At 39.4% G+C, this 20,845-nt stretch overlaps 1 protein-coding gene across 7 annotated transcripts in view; it reads left to right on the top strand.

Annotated features, from left to right (window-relative positions):
* Positions 1-20,845, top strand: part of OSBPL9 (oxysterol binding protein like 9) — a 172,244-nt gene that overhangs the window by 5,904 nt on the left and 145,495 nt on the right. The window lies entirely within an intron of this gene.

The raw sequence follows: 20,845 nt of genomic DNA, 5'->3' as shown, positions 1-20,845 counted from the left end.
ACCTAGTCAGAGACCACCACTTCTGCCTTATTCTGTTCATTAGAAACAAGCCATTAAATTCCACTCATGCTCCTGGGGATGGGAATTTCAGACATGAGGTGGGAAATTAGGCTTTATCTTTTGAAAAGAATTTGTGGACAAATTTTAAACGACCACAATCACAATTTAAGGGATTGGCAGAGGAAAAAAGCTTGCACAGGAGAGTGAAAAGGGATGCCAGAGATGTAAGAGACAAACTAGAAGAATGTGGCAGTCATGGATGGCAAGGTGGAAGTAATAAATAGGCTTGAATACTGCTGAAAGGATTAAATAGATGAGATCTAAAGCATATCCATTGGATTGATGAACATCATTGATGTTCCTAGGGAGAGCAGTTTCCATGGAGTAGTAGGTATGGAATGCAGGTTGGAGTGGCTTGAAGAGTAAAGAGGAGGCAGGAAGTATATGAAGTGAATGGAGGTTATTCAAGATGTTTCATTGTAGAAGGGGCAAAGAGGACATGGAATGTGGAATGGAGGGGAAAAGTTTCTAAAATAGGAATATGCTTAAATGGTGTAGGGATGGGAAGCAAGGTCCATGTTAAAAATGAGGATACAGTCAGGACACAAGGAATATAGTAAAGATTTAGGGCAATGACACTGGGAGCTGGAAAAAGGAATAGCTAAGGAATAGCTAAATATGATTTGTTTAGTCATTACCCACAAATGTTTAACCCTCTTTCTTGATTTGTGTTGCTTTTGGAGAGAGGGTTAGAAACTGAATTAGTAAGTTACCTGGGCTACTCAAGATATTCCTTGTAAAAGGAGTCATTAGAGAAATCATATGTTCTTTGCTGTTACACACTGTCTGGAAGAGACTTGTAATGACTTTGCATTTTAAAACCACTGCTAGTCAAAACACATTTAAGTGTTATTTGGCAGTCTTTAGCAATGTTTAGTAGATGATAAAAAAAATCTACCATCTAATTATTGGATTTTAGATTTTTAAATAGTTTAAATGTATATATTTCTCTTGCAAACATGTAAAAGTAGTCTCAGATTCTCCTAGAAAGGTATCAGCACCACTCCCATCAAATATTTAAAAGCAAATTTATTCTTTTCTAAGGAAACCATTCTTGAATATATCAAATATGATTTTTATTGAGGTTATATATGGTACTTCTTTTTTTTTTTTTTGGACGGAGTCTCGCTCTGTCACCTAGGCTGGAGTGCAGTGGCGCGATCTCCACTCACTGCCACCTCCACCTCCTGGGTTGAAGCAATTCTCCTGTCTCAGCCACCCGAGTAGCTGGGATTAAGGCACCGACCACCATGCCTGGCTAATTTTTGTATTTTTAGTAGAGACGAGGTTTCACCATGTTGACCAGGCTGATCTTGAACTCCTGACCTCAGATGATCCACCTGCTTCAGCCTCCCAAAGTGCTGAGATTACAGGTGTGAGCCACCTCGCCTGGCTATATGGTACATTTTTAATAGTCCAAATCTAATAGAGTAGCTTTAGAATTATAAAAGGAACAAAAGAAAAATTGTATCTAAATCTAAATGGGCCGGGTGCAGTGGCTCATGCCTGTAATCCCCTAGCACTTTGGGAGGTCGAGGCGGGTGGATCACTTGAGGTCAGGAGTTCAAGACAAGCCTGACCAACATGGCAAAACGGCGTCTCTACTAAAAATACAAAAATTAGCCGGGCTTGGTGGTGCACCTCTGTAATCCCAGCTACTTGGGAGGCTGAGTCAGGAGAATCGCTTGAACCTGGAAGGCAGAACCCGTGAGCTGAGATCACGCCACTGCACTCTAGCCTGGGCAACAGAGTGAGACTCTGTCTCAAAAAATAAATAAATAAATATAAATAAAAATAAATCTAAACACCCTGAAAAGACATAAAGAAACTCCCTAAGATAGTGAGTAGTATCAGTGGGAAGAATTATTTGGAAATTTTTTGTCTTTTACTTTCCTTGAATACTTTAGACTGTCTTGATTTTTCCCTTTTCTAAAACTTCTGAGCCTTGCTCATATAATTCTTTTGGGCATTAATAATTTTACATCTGCTACAATTAACTAAACATATCTCTAGTACATTCTTTATCTGTACAGCAAGCTTGTAAACTCCTTGATGGCAGTACTGAACATTATAATAATCTTCAAGCCTGACAATGAGGCATATTATTCTCCTTGTGAATAGAATATAAATGGCCCTTCTAATTTGAATTATAGGTGAGTGAGGCAGAAGGCTGTTTGGAATTCTTGTTTACACAGCCTTGTAAGTTTTACAGAATATACTAATAGCAAATATGTATGTTTCCACAGTTTATGTAAAACCTGATTAAGTTTATATTAACAACAGAGGTTTTTTGTTTAGTCATCCAGAGCCTGTGGAACTGTGTGCGATCTTTTGCTTCTCGTGTTGTAGCAGACAAGCAGTCAATTCTTGCTTCTGTTGCAAGCAGTTTTCTTGATGGTGATAATTTGTAGAAAGATGTAGAGTTGTTCTTAAATATGCCACTCCAAAAGTGGCAATTATATGATTAGATTTTCCTTTTTTAATGTAATTTAATTTATTTTTAACTAATCTAGACCATGCCAGTTGGAAGGATTAGATTTTCAAATAGGTAATCCCGATCAAAACTAGAACAGTGTAGAAGTGATTTAGATTAAGGATTGAATTTCTTTTACTGTTTATAGAGAAATACAGACAAAGAAATGGCCACCCCAATCAATTGTTTCCTTCTCATTTATTTAATTGTAAAGGATTATCTTCTTCTTCTTCTTTTTTTTTTTAATGGGGTACTGCTCTGTCATCCAGGCTGGAGTGCAGTGGCATGGTTTTGGCTCACTGCAACCTCCAGCTCCAAGACTCAAAATCCTCCCACCTCACCTCAGCCTCCTGAGTAGCTGGGACCATAGGCATGCACTACCACACTGGCTAACTTTTTGTATTTTTGGTAGAGATGGGGTTTCACCGTGTTGGCCAGACTGGTCTCAAACTCCTGAGTTCAAGCAGTCCACCCTCCTCGGCCTCCCAAAGTGCTGTGATTATAACTGTGAGCCACTGCATTCAGCCCAGGATTATTTTAAAAATGGAATTTACTTGCAGAAGTTAAGTTTACATGTTATATGGGATCATATAAATGGAATTATATTCAAGGAAAGTATTTCCAGGTATTCATAATTAATTTTTTTCTATTCACATGACAATGTTAAAATTATTATAAAAATTGATTCTCTATTTCTTGGAGTTTTGTTCCATTGAGGCCCCATGATAAGATTGTCTACTTATTTCTTGTATTTTATCTTAGTATTGTTATGGCACAGCTGGGTGAAAATACACTGGATAAAAATGTGATCTGTCGTTCTGGCAGCTATCTGTTGTCTCTCAATCCTCTTCTTTCCTCCATCACTCATAGGAGATGCCATGCTTACCAGAGACAATAGTCCATTTGGTGGGAACACTCTCAACTCCTTGTTCTCCTACCTATTTTAATATATCTATTTTCCTCTTTATACTTGCTTTTACCTTTCCCGATCATAGTAGAAGAGGTAATCCTGTGTTCTGGATTCCATTTGCTCGCAAACTTTTTGGGGATCTTAGTCTATAGATTTTCTCCTCTATCTGCTTTCTCTCCTCTCTCTATTTAACTTCTTCCTCACTACAGATTTTTCTTATTTAAGAATATTATTATTATTATGCAGTATAACAAACAGTTGTAATCATTTTATACAGACATTTTTAGATAGCCTGTTGCTTTTTATTCTTTTTTTTTCCCCCTACGACCAGATCTCACTCTGTCACCCAGGCTGGAATACAGTGTGGTATCACAGCTCACTGCAGCGTCAACCTCCCAGGCTTAAGCAATCCTCATGCCTCAGTCTTCTGAGTAGTTGGGATTGCAGGCATGTGCCACCACATGAGCTAATTTTTTTTTTTTTTTTGTAGAGTTAGGGTGCCACTGTGTTGCCCAGGCTAGTCTTGAACTCCTGGACTCAAGTGATACTCCTGCTTTGGCCTTCCAAAGTGCTGGGATTACAAGTGTGAGCCATGACACCTGGCCATCTTTAATTTTGATGATGTCCAGTTTATCTGTTCCTCTTCTGCTGCTTATGCTTTTGGTGTCATATCTGAGAAATCATTGCTTAATCTAAAGTTACAAAGTTTCATATCTATGTTTACTTCTAAAAGTTGTTATTTTAGCTATAATGGGTAGGTCTGATCCATTTTTGTTGTTGGTCATGGTTTTTTTTGTTTGTTTATTTTGAGACAAGGTCTTTCTCTCTTGTCCATCCTGGAGTGCAGTGGCACAATCATAGCTTATAGCAGCCTCAACCTCCCAGGCCCAGTGATCCTACCACCTCAGCCTCCTGAGTAGCTGGGACTACAGGCTTGTGCCACCATGTGGGCTAATTTTTTTATTTGTAGAGGATGGGGTCTTGCCATGTTGCTCACACTGTTCTCCAACTCCTGGGCTGAAATGATCCTTCTGTCTCAGCCTCCCAAAGTACTGGGATTATATGTGTGAGCCACTGCACCTGGCTAGTTTCTTTTTTAATATGGAATGAGGTAAGGTTCCGTCTTTATTCCTTTGCATGTGGATATCCAGTTATCCGAGCATCATCTGTTGGAAAGACTTCTTTCTCCATTGAATTGTTTTGGCATTCTTGTTGGCAGTTAACTAACCATAAATGTGAAGATTTGTATTTGGACTGTCAGTTCTATTCCATTGACTTATTTGTCTGTACTTACGCCAGTACTATACTGTCTCAATTACTGTAGCTTTGTAGTAAGTTCTGAAATTGGGACGTGTAAATCGTCTAACTTTCTTTGTTCATTTTCAAGATAGTTTTGGCTATTCTGGATCCTTTGAATTTACCTATGAATTTCAGGATGGACTGACTTTTTCATTAATGTATTAACATGTTCATCTCTCCTACTTTGAAAAATGTCTCTCCTAATTCTGTTTTTTTTTTTGAAAATATCATCCTAACCTGTCTTCCTCAATATACATTTGTATATTGAAATCCCTGTCTCTGTTAGTCCATCTTGCATTTACTTGACAGCACTCTTTTTTACCTCCACATTTCACTGAAAATTCCAGCAGAGGTCCCCAGTGATAGCTTTGTTGCTAAACCCAATGGGTGCTTTTTTCGCTCTTAATCTTAGCACTGTCTCTACAGCATTTGATGACACTGGTTACTCTTTTACAGCTTTAAAAATTGTTTCACTGTTCTTGAAGAGATGACATTGTATTCTTATTTTTCTACCACTGTACTAATGAAGGCCTACTCTTAATTTTTTTTTTTTGGAAAGGACTATTGCAGTATTACTCTAAATTTTTAAAAGAAGAGTCAAACTATAGTGAAAGGTCTATACAGTAGAAGGAAGAAAAGTCACACCTGAAATCCTACTTATCTGTGTTTTGGAGAATAGCTTTCCTAACAACTCTTTATGCACAAATACACATCTGTATACTTTATATAAATGGAATCATTTTATACATGATATTCCACAACCTAAAAGCATTTTAAGATTTTTCTGTGTAAGTTATTGTACCATTTTGTATTGTATTTCTTCAAGAGGCAAATGAACAAAAGATAACATTTTTTCTTCATCTTTATTTAGTAAGATCTCAGTCATCTGGATTTGGGAAATTAAAATTCCTACGCTGGCCTGGTGCAGTGGCTCGTGCCTGTAATTTCAATACTTTGGGAGGCTGAGGTGGGAGAATTGCTTGAACTCGGGAGGCGAAGGTTGCAGTGAGCTGAGATTGTGCCACTGCACCCCAGCCTGGGCGACAGAGCGAGACTCCATCTCAAAAACAAAAAAAAGAGAAAAAGAAAAATATCTAAATTTTTTATTATGACTTTACTATGACTTTGTGATCTGCTTCAATTTATCTTTCTTTTTTTCTTTTTTTTTTTTTGAGATGGGGCCTTGCTCTGTTGCCCAGGCTGGAGTGCAGTGGCGTGATCTCGGCCCACTGCAGCCTCTGCCTCCTGGGTTCCAGCAATTCTCCTGCCTCAGCCTCTTGGGTAGCTTGGATTACAGGTGCGTGCCACCATGTCTGGCTAATTTTTGTATTTTTAGTACAGACGGGGTTTCACCATGTTGGCCAGGCTGGTCTCCTGACCTCAGGTGATCCACCCTCCTCGGCCTCCCAAAGTGCTGGGATTACAGGCGTGAGCTTAACACTCTCTATCCACTTTAGCTTTTCTTCTGTTCCTTTGAAGTGCTTCAAACTTGTTCTTGCCTCAGGGCCTCTGAATGTTTTCTGTTTTCTTGGACAGGTCTAGCATGGTTGATTACTTCTTATACAGGTTTTCATTCATATGTCAGTGCTCAGAGAAACCTTTCTATAACAAACCATCTAAACAAACCTTTCTATAACAAACCTTTCTATACATCTAAACAAACCTTTCTATAACAAACCATCTAAAGTAGGCCTTTCACCCTCAGTCGCTATCATCTCATTTGATTTTTCATGGCATATATTGTTATTGCTTTATTTTGTTTCTCTTGCTTATTATCTATTTCTGTCTTGTATGAATAGAATGTAAGTTCCATTAGAACAGAGACTTTATTTATCTTCATCATTTTATCTCTAGCATCTAGAGCAGTGCCTGGCACTTAGTGGCTTTTCAGTAAATATAGTCATGGGTCGCTTAACAATGGGGCAGGGGTGTGGGGAGATATCTTCTGAGAAATTTGTTAGGTGATTTTATCATTGTGTGGATGTCATAAAGTGTGCTTACACAAACTTAGATCATATAGTTTACTACATACCTAGTCCATGTGGTAGGCTGCAACCCTGTACAGTGTGAAACTGTATGGGCAGGCCAAAGGGAAAACTTCTTGGCCTTTGGAGGTTCGCTGAAATGCAACTGACAAAAGGCAGATTCATAGGAGAAAAGGCATACAAATTTACTAATGTGGCTCCGTGCGGTGGCTCATGCCTGTAATCCCAGTGCTTTGGGAGGCTGAGGTGGGTGGATCACCTGAGATCAGGAGTTTGAGACCAGTCTGGCCAACATGGTAAAACCCTGTCTCTACTAAAAATACAAAAATTAGCCAGGTGTGGTGGTGTGCACCTGTAGTCCCAGCTACTTGGGAGGCTGAGGCAGGAGAATTGCTTGAAACTGGGAGTTGGAGATTGCAGTGAGTCAAGACTGTGCCACTGCACTCCAGCCTGGGCGACAGAGCCGTATTCCGTCTCAAAAAAAAAAAAATATTATTAATGTGCATGGGGGAGGGGAAGTTATGGAGTGATTACCCCAACCCCCTAATGGAGTACAGTAGTTTGTATACCCTTTTTCACAGGGGACGGAGGAGATGGGGAGTGTAGACAATTCTTTTAAAGGGTACTAAATGATTACCGGGGGGAATGAATGAATCAAGGAGACAGAAAAGTTCATCCAGGTGTAGTTGCATTTCTCAGTCTTCTTTTCTGTGATAGATAGTGAGATTTCAGAAAGGGGATAGAAGACAATTGTGGTTTTTTTGGTAAGATGCTTTTTTGGTCAGATAAGGAAATGCCAGAGAGTCTCTCCTGGCACTGGGTCAGGGAGAAACAAGACAAGGTTAGAGGGACCTTGATCCTAAGGTTTATTTCTAAGGCCTTTCAATTTTCAAAAGCACCATGCCCAAGTGCCATATTTTCTGGCTTAGTCATTTTCTGCACTACAACATTACTGTACTGAATACTGTAGGCAATTGTAATATAATGGTAAATATTTGTGTATCTAAATGTATCTAAGCATAGAAAAGATACAATAAAAATATGGTATAAAAGATAAAAAATGGTATACCTGTATAGGGCACTTACCATGAATGGAGCTTGCAGGACTGGAAGTTGTTCTGATGAGTCAAAGAGTGAGTGGTGAGTGAATGTGAAGGCCGGGGACATTACCATACACTACCATAGACTTTATAAACACTGTACATTTAGGTAACACTAAACTTACAAAAAAAATTTCTTTCTTCAATAAATTAACCTTAGCTTATTATAGTGCTTTACTTGATAAACTTTTAATTTTTTTAAAACACCTTTAATTTTTGTTTTAACTTTTTGACTCTTTTGTATTGACACTTGGGTTTAAAACACAAGCACATTGTACAGCTGTACAAAAGTATTTTCTTTCTTTATATCCTTATTCTATAAGCTCTTTTCTAAGTTTTCTTATTTTATGTTTTTTATTTTAAGCTTTTTCTTGTTAAAAATACAACTGCCCAATGGGTTCTTTCTGCCCACTGCGCAAACAAAATCAATTTGTGGAGACCATGGCATTATAGTAAAGAAAGTTTAATTGACACAAGGCTGGCCTCACTCTGAGGTTAGGGATTTTTCAAAGATAGTTTGGTGTGCTGGGGCCTACGGTATGGGGAGTGCTGATTGGTTGGGTTGTAGCTGTCCTCTTGTGCTGAGTTGCTTCTAGGTGAGGCCACAGGAGCAGCTGGCATGTCCATGTGGAGCCATCAGTTGTCAGACATGCAAAAAACTTGAAAAGATATCTCAAAAAGGCCAATCTGGCTGGGCACGGTGGTGCATGCCTGTAATCTCAGCGCTTTGGGAAGTAGCAGCAGGAGGATCATTGAGCCCAGGAGTTTGAGACCATCCTGGGCAACATAGTGAGACCCCATCTCTACAAAAAACTAAAAAAATTAGCCAAGCATGGTGGAGTGTACCTGTGGCCCCAGCTACTTGGAGGCTGAGGCAGGAAGATCGCTTGAGCCCAACAGGTCGAGGTTACAGTGAGCTATGATGATGCCACTGCATTCTAGCCTAGGCAACAGAGCAAGACCCTGTCTCAAAAAGAAAAAAAAAAGACCAAGCTTAGGTTCTTCAATAGTGATGTTATCTGCAGAAGTAATTGTGACCTCCAGAATAATGGCTGACAATCATTTATGTCTATGCCTTAGCAGAATTCAGCCTCCTCTAATCTCCTAGCCTGGTGGTCTCTCATTAGATTTACAAAGGCAGTTGAGTTTTGGGGAAGGATTATTATCTTTAAACTATAAATGTCTCCCAAAGTTAGCTTGGCTTAAGCCTAGAAATAATTGCAGCTTGAAAGCTAAAGGCAAGGGGGTGTTGGCTAGATCAGGTCTCCCCAACTGCCATAATTTTCTCACTGATAGAATTTTTGCAAAGGTGGCTTCAAAAAGTAAGATACAAACACATTAGCAGAGGTCTACATAGGCTCAGTATCATCAGTATCACTGTCTTCCACCTGTACATCTTGTCCCACTGGAAGGTCTTTAGGGCAGTAACTCACATGGAGCTGTCATCTCCTATGATAACAATGCTTTCTTCTGGAATCCCTACTGAAGGACCTGCTTGAGGCTGTTTTACAGTTAACTTTTAAATATATCTATATATGCACATATGTATACATAGAAGGCATACACTCTAAAATAACAATAAAATACAGTATAGTAAATATATAAGGTAATGTACTTATTATCAAGTATTATGTACTGTACATAATTGTATATGCTATATTTTATATGTCTGGCAGCACAGTAGGTTTGTTTATAACAGCATTGCCACAAACATGAGTACAACATCATTAGGCAATAAGAAATTTTCAGCTCCATTATAATCTTACAAACAGTTCTGTGAAGTAGTTGGTATTATTTCCTTTGGACAGTGAAGACATTGAAATTTAAGAGGATCCCATAGTAGTTTCTACGTGTGTGATCAAGGTCTAACTTCAAATAGAATGTTCTTTCTGGGATACACTAGATTAGTAGTGATTAGAATGATGATAAACCTGTTATCAGTAGTTTGCTGGCAGATGATAAATAATTTACATCATTATCACAATTAAATAAACTTCTTTCTGCAGAGGCCTTTGTAAACTACAGTGATCTATTGTAATGCTAGGTTAAGCAAAGACTCTTCCCCTTATCTCAGTGGAAAGCCTGCGATGGGGGGAGAAGTGGCGGGGACCAGACACCAAAGTCTCAGAATTTGTGAGTGATGGGTTTTTTATATTTACATGGCATAAGTATAGAAAGGCAGTGGCAAATTATCAAAGAAGATAGGGTCTACCTTGGAATTTTATCACCTGGAAGAGGAGTAAGTTTAAATTTCTGATAGGCAACATCCTCTGTGACTAGTTAAAATGAAAGTAATTTTAACTCTTCTGCCTTCATTTCTTTTTGGAAACCCATATATTTTGAAGTAAAGTTAGACTTGATAAAAAAAAAAAATGAGAGTTTTTAAATTGCCTTTTAAAAAATACTTTTCTCTTTATTTTTTTTTTGAGACCAAGTCTTACTCTGTCATCCAGGCTGGATCTTGGCTCACTGCAACCTCCGCCTCCTGGGTTCAAGCGATTCTCCTACCTCAGCCTCCCAAGTAGCTGGAATTACAGGTGTTTGCCACCACGCCTGGCTAACTTTTTTATATTTTTAGTAGAAATGTGGTTTCGCCATGTTGGCCAGGCTGGTCTCGAACTCCTGACCTCAGGTGATCCACCCACCTTGGCCTCCCAAAGTGCTGGGATTACAGGTGTCAGCCATCTCACCTGGCCACTTTTATCTTTATTATAAAAGTAAAATAAGGCCAGGTGAGGTAGCTAACACCTGTAACCCCAGCACTTTGGAGGCCAAGACAGGAGGATTGGTTGAGCCCAGGTGTTCGAGACCAGCCTGGGCAATGTAGGGAGACCCCGTCTCTACAAAAAAATAAAAAATAAAAATTAACCAGGTGTGGTGATGCACGCCTGTGGTTCCAGCTACTGGGTGGGGATGGGGGATGGGTGCGAGGTAGAAGGATCAATGAGCCTGGGAGGTAGAGGCTGCAGTGAGCTGTGTTCCTGCCACTCCACTCCAGCCTGGGCAACAGAGCAAGACCCTGTCTCAAAAAATAAAATAAAGTAAATAAAATAAAATAAAAACAGGGTCTTGCATTCTGTCACGGGGGCTAGAGTGCAGTGGCATGATCATGGTTCACTGCAGCCTCAACCTCCTGGGCTCAAGCAGTCCTTTTACTTAAGCTTTCAGAGTACCTGGGACCACAAGTGTGAACCACCACACCAGCTAATTTTAAAAAAACCATTTTGTAGAAATGGGGCCTCACTATGTTGCCCAGGTTGGTCTCAAACTTCAGGGCTCAAGTGATCTTTCCACCTCAGCCTCCCAAAGTGCTGGGATTACAGGTGTGAGCCACCTTACCTGGCTTGGAAATAATTATTAACAGTTTTTCATTGCAATCATTTTTCCTGAGCCCCAAGCTCCAGATTTGAACAAGGAGCTTTTGGAGCACAGCCCCATTCTAAATTGGAGTCTATAGGGTGAGACTTGGAATTAGGACTAAGCATCTGAAATTTCATGGGTCTAGCTGTTGTTCTTGCTAACAAGATTTTTGTGTGTTGCACAAATTTTTCTATCTTCTATACATTTTTGTAGTGTTCTTCTTCTTGTTCCCTTTTTATAATCTTGTTATTCTGGGCCCTCTATTAGTCTTTGCTAAATAGGGAAAAAGGTCCTTGGGCAATTTTTGATAGAGGAGTGAACTTGAATGTTAATAATGGATTGTCATTTCACAGTTTGGTGGGAGAAGTACTGATAGTGGAGGAGCATAAAACAGAGTTTAACACTCCCTCATTATTTCCTTTAATCAATTCTGTGAATAAACACGAGTCAATATTTAGTATTTTGAGTGGTATGTGAAAAACAAAACAAAAATAGAAAATCTGTGTTGAGGTTGTAGGGAAGTTGAAACTTTCCCTCTGAAGGTTTGAATCCAAGTCGGCTGAAGTGAGTTGACAGTCGCCAGATTAACAGGAGAAAAGGTATACAAATTTATTCACATGCATATGCATGGGAGCCATACAAAATATGAGACTCAAAGAAGGGCCAACTGAAGTTTTATACCATACAGAAAGGAATAGAGGGTTAAGGGGATCCTGGGGTTGTGGGGAAGGGGTTGCTGCAGTGTATGAGAGAGTGAGGGGAGGAAACATGGTGTATTAGTCTGTTCTCACGCTGCTGACAAAGCCATACCTGAGACTGGGTAATTTATAAAGAAAAAGAGATTTAATGGACTCACAGTTCCACGTGGCTAGGGTGGCCTCACAATCGTGGTAGAAGGCGAAAGGCATGTCTTACACTGGGGCAGGCAAAGAGAGAATAAGAACCAAGGGAAGAGGGAAACTGCTTAAAACCATCAGATCTCATGAGACTTTCACTACCACAAGAAACAGTATGGGGGAGACTGGCCCTATGATTCAATTATCTCTCACCGGGTCCCTCCTACAACATGTGGGAATTTCGGGAGCTACAATTCAAGCTGCGATTTGGGTGGAGACACAGCCAAACATATCACATGGCCAGCAAGGGCTGGGCCATCTTGTTATGCAGGAGAAATCTCTCAGTAGATCATTTTACCTGTGGGAAAAGTTTCTCTGTCAGACTTTGAAAAGTGTGTCAAGAGCAGAGTGTGGTGGGTCATATCTATAGTCCCAGCCACTGGAGAGGCTGAGTTAGGAAGATCCCTTGAGCCGAGAAGTTTGAGTTCAGCCTGGGCAACATGGATAGACCCCATCTCTATTAAAAAAAAAAAAAAAAGTCAGAACTTTGGTCTCCTTTTCCTGTGAGGTAATCTTCCTAGATTAGATAAGGCAGATAAGGAGGTCTCAGAAAAAGGTGTTTGCACCTTGCTGTTACTCCACTAATGTAGATTACCTCTACAGATACAAGTCTCCCCTACCAAAGTACAGCTTTTCAGAGTTATTCTCATGTCTGCAGCCCCCCTGAGAATAGCTATCTCAAAATATGCCAAAGAAGTATATTTTGGGTGGTATATTTTGATTTCCTTCAAGGTGCAGCATACATTACTAACATGATATCAGTAGTTTGCAGAACTTGGGCTACTATTTAGTTTTTAATATTTAACTTTATAAGGGATGCAAAAACCCTAAGTCATCATGGCTGTGCTTAATTGAGCTCCGTGAAAGTGGTTCTCTCCACTCACCTGTTGTCCTGAAATTCTGACTTGAAGATAAAATTGTCCTTTTTTAAAAACAGTGAAAAACCTGAGATTCGACAATGTTATAGGCCACTAGATCAAAGTCCATATGTCCACAATCCTTTGCCTGCAATTTTGAAATCCCTACAGCCCTGAATTAAAAAGATTTTTCCCCCTAAATTTATGATATACTCATTTGGAAGTAAAGCCTATCTTGAACTGATGTGTGGCTATTTATAATCTTTATCATGCTTAGTGTAAATATTTGTTTGTTGTACTATAGATATATTAATATGCTTGGTTGTGGAATTAATATCCTTGGCTACCCTAGACCTCACTGCAGGTGACACAGTTTATGTACTGTATGTATGTATATATGTATGTGTGTGTGTGTGTGTGTATATATATATATATATCCTTTCTAAAATCAATCCTTCCTCCCTTCCTTCCTTCCTTCCTCTCTCTCTCTTGTTTTTGTTTTTTTTTTTTTGAGACAGGGTCTTGCTCCGTTATCCAGGCTGGAGTTTAGTGGCATGATCATAGTTCGCTGTAGCCTCAAACTCCTAGGCTCAAGTAATCCTTCCATCTCACCCTCCCCAGTAACTAGGAATATAGGCATGTGCCACCTCTCCTGGATGCCACTTCATTCTTTTTTTTTTTTTCCCTTTGAGACAAAGTCTGGCCCTATCACCCAGGCTGGAGTGCAGTGGCATGATTCAGCTTACTGCATCCTCTGCCTCCTAGGCTGAAACCGTCCTCCCACCTCAGCCTCCCAAGTAGCTGGGACTACAGGTGCACACTGCCACACCAGGCTCATTTTTTAGAGATGAGGTTTCACCATGTTGTCCAGGCTGGTCTTGAACTTGTGAGCCCAAGTAATCCTCCTGGCTCGGCCTCCCAAAGTGCTGGGATTGCAGGTATGACCCACCACACCCAGCCCACCTTTCTAAAATTGTGAAGGCTGGGCACAGTGGCTCATGCCTGTCATCTTAGCATTTTGGGAGGCCAAGGTGAGAGGATCACTTGAGGCCAGGAGTTCAAGGCCAGCCTGGGCAACAGAGTAACACTCCATCTCTACTTTAAAAATAAATAAATAAATAAATAAATAAATAAATAAATAAAATTGTCATTTCGAAAACACATCTGATCCAAAGGTGTTGGGATAAGGGATGTGGACATGTATTTGTAATCTAGTGACCTAGGAATTCACATGCTAGAGATGGTTCAGAACTCAGCGTTACCGCCCTCTGAGGCACTGCTGAGAGGCTTTACAGAGTGACATACTCCTCTGAATTCAGAAAGATCACTGATTTTATACCCAGCCTTTGTGGTTGAGAAAAACCTTTAAGGAAGACTTAAATTAACCAGGTTTATAGTGACTGTGGTACAAATGTACCTTTGGATCCATACCTAGGTCCAAATCCTGTTTCTCTCACTTGCTATCTGTGAGTCTGTGGACAAGTTACTCCAACCTTTCTGTCACTGATTCCTCAGTTATAAAATGAGTATAACATGCCAGGCATGGTGGCTCACACCTGTAATCCACCACTTTGGGAGGCTGAGGTGGGTGGATCACCTGAGGTCAGGAGTTCAAGAACAGCCTAACATGGTGAATCCCCTTCTCTACTAAAAATACAAAATTAGCCGGGCTTGGTGGCACATGCCTTTAATCCCAGCTACTCAGGAGGCTGAGGCAGGAGAATCAGAGGTTGCAGTGAGCCGAGATCATGCCACTGCACTCTAGTCTGGGCAACAAGAGTGAAACTCCGTCTCAAAAAAATAAATAAATAAAAATAAATAAAATGGGTATGATAAAACAACCAATATCATAAGATCATTGTGAGAATTAAATAGTATTTAAAGCACTAGCACAGTGTCTGGCACATAAGTGCTCAGTAAATGATAACAAAAATCTAAAGTTTATGGAGGTGTTTGACATAGTAATATTCACTAAATGTACACTGTGGTCACCATTATATGAATCAGTATTCCAATTTATTAATTCACGACAAGAAATATAACTTAAGAAGACTCTACATTTAGGCTATCTAACTGATACATTTATTCTCTGAATGCAAACTCTTTGGGATGCCAAAGTATAAGCAGCATCAGACAAAAGTTATACGTTGTAGGTATTTAGTGGCATTAGATATTGACATCAAGATGCAGTATCTCCATGTTAGAGACATACCTATTACCAGAATGTAACAGGTTTAATCTTTGGGCAAAAAAACTCCTATCCTTGCCTTTTGATATTAGCTCTGGCCTTCTTTCTCTAGTTCTAAAATACTTAGTATAATGATCTCCAGGCTGTTCCATCTCTTAAAGATGATCTTGTATATATCTCTGTTCTGATATATGTCTCTTTTCTTGAACGGAAGGCAGCCTTGTTCCCAGGATCTTAGAGAGACCCCCAAAATCACCGTTACCTTGTTTACTGATATATTTTTGTATATTGAATCAATAGACATTAAATCTGATGCTCAAAATGAGACCATCTGTAACTGACAGGGAAAGGAGGGAAGGATGAGATAGTTATCTATGATAACTTGAAGGATGAGTGATGGGGAAAATTTCTCCATTATTGTGAGTCTGTGACTACTCAAAGTTTTTGTTGGTGTAGCTTTCTGGAAGCATAATGACATTTGGGGCTATTGAGTGTCCCAAGGCAGTAACTGGGGAAGGGTCTCTAGTACATTAAATGCTATCAGGATGGCTTTAGGAGTCCGTGCTCTCTTAAATAGAAAGGAGACTACATTCTGGGTGTGGTGGCTCACACCTGTAATCGCAGTACTGCTCGAGGCCAGGAGTTTGAGACCAGCCTGAGCAACATAGTGAGACCCTGCCTGTATAAAAAAAATTTTTTTTAAAGAAAAAAAAGGCGGGGCATGGTGGCTCATACCTGTAATCCCATCACTTTGAGAGGCTGAGGCAGGCAGATCCCTTGAGTTCAGGAGTTAGAGACCAGCTTGGGCAACATGGTGAAACCCTGTCACTACAAAAAATACAAAAATATTAGCTGGGTGTGGTGGTGTGCCCCTATAGTGAGCTATGATTGCACCACTGCACTCCAGCCTAGGTGACAGAGTAAGACCCTGTCTCAAAAAAATAAAAATAAAAATCTGAACAGATGCAGTGGCTCACACCTGTAATCTTAGCACTTTGGGAGGCCAAGTCCAGAGGATTGCTTGAGGTCAGGAGTTCAAGACCAGACAGGCCAACATAGCAAGAATGCCTTAAAAAAAAAAAAACTACAGGAGTGAGTGGGTGTTGCTGCTATCATTTCCTATTTTGTAATTGTTGTAATTAGTGTATCTGCGTAGAATTTTGTCAAGTACTATTTATTTATTTACTTTTATTGACGTATAATTTTCTTCCAGTAAAAAACACATATTTTAAGTGTATAATTAGATGAGTCTTTGCATTTATTTACAGCCTTGTCACTAATATCCCAATCAAAATATGAAGCATTGTTATCTTCCTGCAAAATTCCCTCCTGTCCCTTTCCTGTCTGTCCCATGCCCTAGAACCAGCATCTTGTGATTCCTGTCTTCATGGGTTAGTTTGCCTGTCAAGTTTTCCTCCTGTGTGCCAGTAGTAGGTGGTCCAAGGTGCAACACTGGCTATGTGTGCAACCTCATATGCACTTGGAAATGAACTAACATGTCTCTCAATGTGGAAACAGTGTTTACATTTATGTGTAAAGGAGAGGAACTGTTGTGACATTTGTCCGCATTCATTGTCCTCAGGTCTTCTACCATCAACATATTAAATGTTCTTTGCAAAGTACAGTGTAGCAAGGGTAGCATATTGAGTTGGGGGCGGTGGGGACAAGAATGAGTCAGAAACTACCTTTGGGAGAAGTGATGAGACATGCACATACATTATTATTGTATAAGATAGAAATAATAAGTGCCTTAAGAAAAGTAATATGGCATGCTGTGTATTAATAAGTTCAGAAAGAGACCTCACTTTTAGCTGTGAGAGATTCATAGCAAGTCAGTGAGTTTCTTGCTTGATCTTTAACACAATGTACTTTAAGCAAAGTAAAATTAACATTCAAATAAATTTAAGTGTCTTCATGTAACAGATTTGGGGAGGCATTCTTAGTTTTTTTTTTTTTTTTGAGATAGGGTCTTGCTCTGTCGTCCAGGCTGGAGTGCAGTGGCGCAATCAGGGGTCATTGCAGCTTTGACCTCCTGGGCTCAAGCAATCCTCCTGCCTCAGCCCTCCAGTAGCTGGGACTATAGGCACACACCACCATGTCTGGCTAATTTTTTTTTTTTTTTTTTTTAATTTTAGTAAAGAGGAAGTCTCACTGTGTTGCCCAGGCTGGTCTCAAATTCCTGAGCTCAAGCAATCCTCCCACTTCAGCCTCCCAAAGTGCTGGGATTATGGCATGAGCCACCATACTCGGCCATTCTTTGCTTTATAAAAGGATTGTAGAATTAATTTAAATGGCAAGGAAATCTTCCTTACTGAATTTTAAATATGTTTGCGCAAAACTTTTTCAGACACATTTACTTTGTAAATTCATATTTATATTTCCAATTAAACAGGTTTTTATTGATTGCACTATATACTGGCACCAAGCTAGATTTTATGAGTTAATTTTTAAACTTGATAAGATATTTTTAGTACTTAGTATATGCTAGGAATAAACTGAACTAATCTTCTAAAAGCTTGCAGTCCTGTTGGAGATACAATTAAGTAGTTACAATTAAGACATAATCAAGTAGTTACTTTTGTGCTTTTGATTTAGTGCTTTTTATTAGATATTAATCTCTAATCGTTTTATCGTGATAATTTAAAATACAGTTGTAAAAATTTGATTGAAGAGGACTGAAAGTTTTTTTTTTTTATTATACTTTAAGTTTTAGGGTACATGTGCACAATGTGCATGTTAGTTACATATGTATACATGTGCCATGCTGGTGTGCTGCACCCATTAACTCGTCATTTAGCATTAGGTGTATCTCCTAATGCTATCCCTCCCCCCTCCCCCCACCCCACAACAGTCCCCAGAGTGTGATGTTCCCCTTCCTGTGTCCATGTGTTCTCATTGTTCAATTCCCATCTATGAGTGAGAACATGCGGTGTTTGGTTTTTTGTCCTTGTGATAGTTTACTGAGAATGATGATTTCCAATCTCATCCATGTCCCTACAAAGGACATGAACTCATCATTTTTTATGGCTGCATAGTATTCCATGGTGTATATGTGCCACATTTTCTTAATCCAGTCTATCATTGTTGGACATTTGGGTTGGTTCCAAGTCTTTGCTATTGTGAATAGTGCCGCAGTAAACATACGTGTGCATGTGTCTTTATAGCAGCATGATTTATAGTCCTTTGGGTATGTACCCAGTAATGGGATGGCTGGGTCAAATGGTATTTCTAGTTCTAGATCTCTGAGGAATCGCCACACTGACTTCCCCAATGGTTGAACTAGTTTACAGTCCCACCAACAGTGTAAAAGTGTTTCTATTTCTCCACATCCTCTCCAGCACCTGTTGTTTCCTGACTTTTTAATGATTGCCATTCTGACTAGTATGAGATGGTATCTCATTGTGGTTTTGATTTGCATTCTTGAAGAGGACTGAAAGTTAACAGAACAGGGGAAAAGGTTTCCCCTGTGTTACTTGAGAGTGTTGAATAGCTTGAATTGGGACTGAATGGGCATATTTTGAGTGAATTATGTTTGTTGGATGAGTAAGATAACTGGGAAAGTGGTCTGGGACCATTCATTGAGCAGACATTTATCTATTAATAATACCTTCCAGGTCCCAGGCATTAATTAGGTTCTGAAAGACAGGGTGGGAATAATAATAATGTAAAGATAATTTTTTTTTTTTTTTTTTTGAGACAGGCTCTCACTCTGATGCCCAGACTAGAGTGCAGTGCACTGTAACCTCTTAACTCCTGGGCTAACAGGATCCTTCCACCACAGCCTCCTGAGTACCTAGGATTACAGGTGTGTGCCACCACACCTGGCTAATTAAAAAAATTTTTTTTTTTAGAGACGGGTTCTCACTATGTTGCCCAAGCTGGTCTCCAACTCCTGGCCTGAAGTGATCCCCCTGCCTCAGCCTCCAAAGTGCTGAAATTACAGGTGTGAGCCACTGTGCGTTGCCATATTAAAGCAGATTTAAGACTGACATTTAGCTAAATAGTTCTTAGTATGTTCTTACAATTACTTTTTCCTAAGGATTTAAGAAATGGACCAAGCAGGCAGACTGCTGTGTGATTTGAGATTATTATGAGCTATTCTCTTGAGAATGCAGGTCATCTCATTGTTGGTCATTATCTTGCTCTGACTGGGGCCTCTTTTATAAGGGAATTAATCCCATTCATGAGGGCTCTGCCCTTGTGACCTAATCACTTCCCAAAGGCCCACCTCTAATACCATCACCTTGGGGGTTGGGATTTCAACATATGAACTTTGGGGGGATGTAAACATTCAGTCCATTGCAGTATGTATTCCTATAAATACATGTTTCTCACATTAAGTAAGCCCTAGAAGGGTATTTTCTAGAATAGTTTGTGAAATTAATTTTGGCAAGATAAGTTCTACTTTCTGATAGACTTATGTGACTCTTTCAGAAATTTCTTACCCTAGGAAAATAACAATTGTTTCTGATTTTATTAATTTACTGATTTCCAGAAGGTTCTTTATTCTATAGCCAGCAAAAAGCTGCTTTTGGTTGCTTAACCCCATCCTAGATTACTTCTAGCAGGGACTTACAAATGTGTTGATTATATCACCAACTATTTTGATAACGTAACAGTTGGAGGTTAGGAGCTGTTTCTCAGCTTCCTGGGAGCACCGGGTCAATGCCGAGATAAATATCTGTTTAGATCTACAGAATAAATTGATTTTCACACTGACAGTATATCGAAGAGAATCTAGATATCCTAAGGTGTTTGCTGCCTAGAGCTAGGCACACAGTATTGATTAGAATGTTTGGAATCAGCATTCCTTAGATGTTTCTTTACAGAAAAAGTACTGACTTTTAAAAAAGGTAAGTGTCAAGTGGGTATAAAGATGGTAGCTAGCGTAAAGGCCAAATTTTTTTTTCCTTTGAGGCAGGTTTAACAGACTTAGTAACACACCAAAATCTATGCATAAAGTTGAATTTGTCTTTGGGCAGCCGATTTTAGTTTTCTGACCAACATAATCAGAATAATAATAGAAGCTTCAAGTTACTGGCTGTTGAGGCCATAGTACATAAAATTGAGAGTTACGTTAATGAAAATTTAAATGGCTAGCTGTACTTATGTCTCCTTCCTATCATTTATTCAATATTTTTTGAGTTTCCTCTGTGTAATAGGTCAATATTCTCCTAGAATTTAAGGCTAATAGGGATGATGAAATTAAGTAATTTCAGAATTGTTTAATTACAGATTTATAAAGTACTTGGCAGGCTCTTAATTATTTATCTTTGTTAATTTTATAAATGCATACAAGGTATTCTGGATCAGAGACATTTCATAATAATAAATGTATTGGCCTGCTTTTGCCCTAGTCCTTACCCCTAGGATGATGCTATAAAAGCCAGGTCAATTGTCTTGCATGAGTAGCCAGACACTCTGTAGGTGGGGGACAAGGAAAAATTATTTTTCTCTCCTATGAAGGGGAAATAGGCAACTATCCCCCTCCCCTCATGAAATGGTCACTTAGGAAAGGTAATAAGCCTAAATCCTAACTCCAACCCTTTGGCATATCTGGAGTTTTATCTCTTTGTACATACAAATATCTAGGGAGATAGCTGTACCCCTTTTCTTAGCACCTTGGAAGCTTGGCCTAGGGAACTGCTCCAGGCTGTAATCTTTCAAACTTCTTTGAGAAATGAGAGAGGGTTTTATTATCCTTCCAGACCAGTTGA

The sequence above is a fragment of the Pongo pygmaeus genome, chromosome 1 (assembly GCF_028885625.2).
Source record: "Pongo pygmaeus isolate AG05252 chromosome 1, NHGRI_mPonPyg2-v2.0_pri, whole genome shotgun sequence".
Lineage (NCBI taxonomy): Eukaryota > Metazoa > Chordata > Mammalia > Primates > Hominidae > Pongo > Pongo pygmaeus.
This window is presented reverse-complemented; position numbering and strand designations above follow the sequence as displayed.